We start from the raw sequence: 5,719 nt of genomic DNA, 5'->3' as shown, positions 1-5,719 counted from the left end.
CTTGCTCAAATCATACCAAACTGATGCAAAAATCAACGTTTGCTTTCGCGTTCTAGTTTTTGCGAGAGTCCTCATACATCTAACGATAATTTTTCTGCCCTTCTGAATGGTATTTTAGGATCCGAGATCTCGTTCGGATGCTTTATCTAACTCCGAAAAATTTGTACACGAAATGGGTAATGCTACGCCTTTGGAAGACATGCCGAAAGAAAGGGTTGGCAGTGTTATGAAGTAAACGTGTCCAAATGACGTTATGACTTATTTCCAGATGTTCTTAAATCTTAGATGCCATTAATGTTACAAATACAAAGAAGGATAACTTAGCGAACAAACATTAATGGTACAAAAATAAAGAAGCAAAAATTAACGAACAAACATTACTAGTACAAAAATAATGAAAGAGAAATTAGCGAACAAACATTAAGAATACAAGAATAAAGAAGCAACAGTTAGCGAACAAACATTAATGGTACAAAATAAAGAAGCAAAAATTAGCGAACAAACATTAATGATACAAAAATAAAAGAAGGGATACATTAACGAACAAACATAACAAGTACAAACATAAAGAAGCAAAAATCAGCGAACCAACACAATGGCACAAGAATAAAGAAGCGAAAATTAGCGAACAAACATTAATGGTATAAAAATAAAGGTGGAAAAATTAAACGAAAACAAACACTTAAGACCAAAATTTTCCTATTCACTCTCTCTCATGACCCAACATCTTAAAAGATAATTTCACACACAACATAACAATTCGTCGTAATGCTCTTTTCAAACACAGAAAAGTCCCTTCCGCCGAAAAAAAGGAAAATCACGGGGTTTGAGCTGCTTGATATTATTTTAAACCATCCCAATGATACATCTTGCCCCGTCTGCAAATGAAGGCGGACTACCAGCTTCCGTCTCCTGACATTTCCTGACGGCTGCTGCTCTCCGCTACAATGCCGTGTTCCTACAAGATTCTCATTTCCCTAATCCCTCATTTCGTCGCAATAAAACATTGTGTTTGAATGATAATATCCTTTTTACCGTCGGAAAGAGACGGAAGACACGTCCAAACCCTTGTGTCTTTCATTTTGATACTAAGCATTTTATTTGCACAAATTTTTTCCACTTCCGTTTGTTATGCTGTCGACTGCATGTTGTCTGATTTCGAGTTCTAATTGTAGAATACATATACACACAGATACACACATACATATACATATATATATATATATATATATATATATATATTATATATATATATATATATATATATATATATTATACATTATATATATATATATATGTATATATACATACATATATATATATATATATATATATATATATACATATACATATATATATGTATGTATACATGTAATAGTATATATATATATATATATATATATATATATATATATGTACGAAGATTTATTATGTGTATATAATGTATATATATGTATATATATATATATATACATACTAATAAATCTTCCCTTTCACCATTGATGAGGGTTCCCCCCTGCTATGAGGTTAAGCTCCAGTGAAAAAAGAAGAAAGTGGTCACTGCCACATTTATATATACTTAATTTCAACACTCAAGTCTTATACGCCCACGCAGAAAGCTCATCAAACCGACAGACAAATTATTAGGACGGTCCTCGGCTTACATTAATCGTAAGATATCCTTCCCTCCTTTCTCAAGCACACGAACAAACGGACAAACGCGACTATTTTATGAAACGGAGGAAGACATATACTGTAGCAATCGCAAAAACGCCCTCCAACAAAGTCCCACGAATAAAGGTTAAAATTATACGTTTACCTTTTACCTGTTTTTATTTCTTTTCCTCTCTTCGTGCATTTCCTTCCCCTTCTTTTTCTGTCCTTTTGTTTCCTCTTGACTAATGTCCATTTCATTGCCTATTATTGTTTCTCGATCGCACTGTATCATCATCATCATCATCATCATCATCACTTCTGTTTTCTTCGATGCAGAATTCATCACTGTTTCCACGAGATTCAATTTCACGCTCTAATATTTAATTCCTGCATTCTCATGTGACAGTTCCTGGTCCACATGCCTCGGAATTTTGGTACTCTTATGTTTTCTAAGTTAATATTTCTATTATCATTACCAAAATTATTATTCAAAGTTCAATACATTCTTATGAATCTTATTGAAAAATCTTGTCAAGCAAGTTTCCGCAGAACTGGCTTTGTTATCAAGATTAAGATGGTCTTATGGCAGCAGGCAGAACTTGTTGCCACATACGTGAAAGAAGTTAACATTACAAATACAATAATCATTACACTGATAAATTTACTTGTTTTGAAAATTTTACTTGCTTATTCCTCTTATAACCATGTATGGCCAATAACAAACGTTTAAGAAACTAATCCTTTGAAACAATATAGGAAATGTGCTTTATGTTCAGTGAGGGTTCTCTCAAAACTCTAGATCATATAACAGAAAACACAGAAATCCAAAAATGAAAATAATATATCTGTTCAGTAAACATATATTGTGATTACATTGATAAAAATATAACAGGCAATTAAAATTCATGCACGTGCATGAGTTTTGAGAAGTATTAACAAATTATTTTTTTCAGACTTAAAAAAGTTAGTTTTCATATCAACAACACTTGAGGTTTCATAATAATTAAATCTCTTTTCCACAAATTATGGTACAGTCTTCTATAATTCTAACAAATCAGTATATTTCCTTTTTACCAGTACTACATCATCCTTTCTTAAAACTGGAAACTAAGGACAATCAAGCAATCTCACGTCTTTCATCCATATTCAAAAAGAAGATTTGACATAACAAGAAATTCTAAAGCACCGCTGGCCTTTCATGGGAATTCTGGAAAATGAAATGTCACCAGCAATATATATATATATATATATATATATATATATATATATATATATATATATATATATATATATATATATATATATATATATAGACATATAGTTTATGCACATTAGGTAATGAATCTTCAATTCCAGACTTTTATTGGTCAAACGGGAACAATCACATGTTCTTATGAGATAAAAAATTTAAATGTTCAAAAGACACCTGATTGTTTTAACTCCCAGGTCCTAATCTTCTTGCGTGAATGCTATTCTACTGATACAAGTACAAATACACGTATCCATCTTCTCCGCAAAACAGATATTTCATGTTCACAAATAAGATGTTTATATCCGAAGGTCGTCCTTTCAACGTAACAATTCCTTATTTTCGTTATTATACTGATATTCTTTTATTCTATGGGTTGATGCTGTACATAAATTTACCATAGGCCTTTTCCCCTTCGTAGGAGGTAGCAGCATAAGGACTTAACCGTCAAGCTTTCCAGTTACTCTTTAGGGATGAGATTGCTAGCCCCATGCCCTTCTTCTTGGCCCAAGGACACAATGGTACCAATTTACAGCTGGGTGAATTGGTGGGCAAGGCAGTATGCAGGCCTGGAACTATCCACGGACTTGACAAATGTGAGTCGAACCCTGCGCCAATCGTTCATGTATATACACATGCATATATCTATATCTATATCTATCTAACTATATATATTATTGTTATATATATATAGTTATATAAATTCTGCAATTGTAAAATATATATATGTGACAGTAACTGTTTTTGTCGTCTTTTTTTCTCTTAGGAAAACGGACCAGTGTTGATATATGCATATATATATATATATATATATATATATATATATATATATATATATATATATATATATATATATATATATATATATATATATATATATATAGATAGATAAATAGATAGATAGATAGATAGATAGAGAAGATAAAGATATATATCTAAACATATATATGTATGTACATATATACTGTATATATATATATATATATATATATATATATATATATATATATATATATATTATATATACAAGCATATTAATTTGTGTGTGTGTGATTGTACAGGTACATGTATCATCACAAGGGATATGATGCGTTATTACAACCGCAGTATGGATAACAGCCTCAAATCCACCTTGCAACAATTTCCTTCCCTGTCATTCACGATGACCAAAATACATCACTTGTCTCCGCTCGCCTTCAATCTTCCTCTTCCCCCTAATGTTCCCCCTCTCACTTTTCCCTCTTTATGCATCACCTCTCCTCTCTACCTTTCCTCTCCTGCTCCTCCCTTGTCACTCATTACACCAACGAGGGCAGGAGGAAAGTGGGAGGAAGAGGAAGAGGAGGAAGGAGAGAAGTCCATGACTCAAATTATCGACCATGAAAGTGCATCACAGAGAGGGCAGTACATGTGTTGCAAAGCGAGCAGCCATGATTGCCTGTGAGTAGTAGGGGCCCAAAACGCCCCGTTTGTCCTGTTACGGACTTGCCCAAGCCTGTCCTTGCCCTGCTATTCTTGCCCACCATCGCCCTCGGGGCAGAAGTCCGGCAGCTGGCTCTTGTCGGGTCGACCTCCAGTCTTCCACCTGTAAATTTACCCGCCGACAATGTCGCCGGCACCTGTGCGTACCAAACCGATGCCTATCTGTCCCTCGGTATTTTGCCGGTGGAAGACGGTGTCTTGGGAAACGCCTTTTTGCCCGTATTATTTATAGTAAAACTTTTTAAAAGATAAAAGGATTATCTAGGAAGCTTTTTCTTTTTACCAGTGACGAACTTACTTCGTTCAAGTACTTTACCAATGGAAGACTTAGCTCGTTGAAGTATTTTGCCGATGAAACGTAGTTTCGAAAAGTCACTTGAACATTTGAAAGCTGTTTTAGGAAAAGCATTCTACTGATGGCAGACTTGGCTGTGTTCTCCGAAAAATACATTTGATTGGTTGAAGGCTTAGAAACAAACACATTTCATTAGCTGAAGGCGATTTTTTGGGAAGAGCGATTTAACCAGCAATAGACCATTTGGGACAGGTTATAGGCTACGTACATTTGGGAGATGATCACTGAAAAATAGTTTCCTGCTGGAACTTTTGAAAATATTTACCAACATATAGAAAACACCCTTTTAAAAACATGAGACGCTAATCCGAGAAACAAAAAATCGCTTTGCAAATGGAAGAAGTTTATTTGGAACACGCAATTTGTTCATAAAATACGGTTATCTGGAGAAACTCATATTACTATTGGAAGACTCTTCTAGGGAATACATGAAGGAAGACTGAAGCCTCGAGAAAACAATTTTACCGACTGAAGACAGTGTAAAAAGCCCTGTACCGATGGCTGACACATACCTGGAGAAAAGTTATAAGACGGTAAACGCTAATTCGGCAAAGGCATTTTATTTATGGAAGAGGCTGGACGGGGGAGCATGTCGTGAAAGAAAAACCAATGAAAATTCCATCAAATAAGAAAGTATATTGAAAACATGAAATCTCAGCCAAGGTTTCGTTTTAAAATTCTTCCTACATAAAAAAATCTGACAAATTTTTATATAAGACACTCTGAAGGATGTTCCGATCGTGACTGTTCTATTTATTTTACTACGCTCAACTTCAAAGCAAACACTGAGCCCATGATGGCGCTTGTGCCAAAACCATATGGCGTCGAACCCGGGATATGCAAATCTTCATATACAAATTCAAGTTTCTTTGGCATAATATGCTTCTGCTCACACAATATGTGAAAAAAGTATTCCCAAAAATAGCTATTTATTTACCAACAAACATATAAAGGCTGAAATGATTATGAGGCATAAC

This window comes from Macrobrachium rosenbergii, chromosome 9 (assembly GCF_040412425.1).
Source record: "Macrobrachium rosenbergii isolate ZJJX-2024 chromosome 9, ASM4041242v1, whole genome shotgun sequence".
Lineage (NCBI taxonomy): Eukaryota > Metazoa > Arthropoda > Malacostraca > Decapoda > Palaemonidae > Macrobrachium > Macrobrachium rosenbergii.
The sequence above is the reverse complement of the archived record's forward strand: the minus strand, read 5'-3'. Positions refer to the sequence as shown.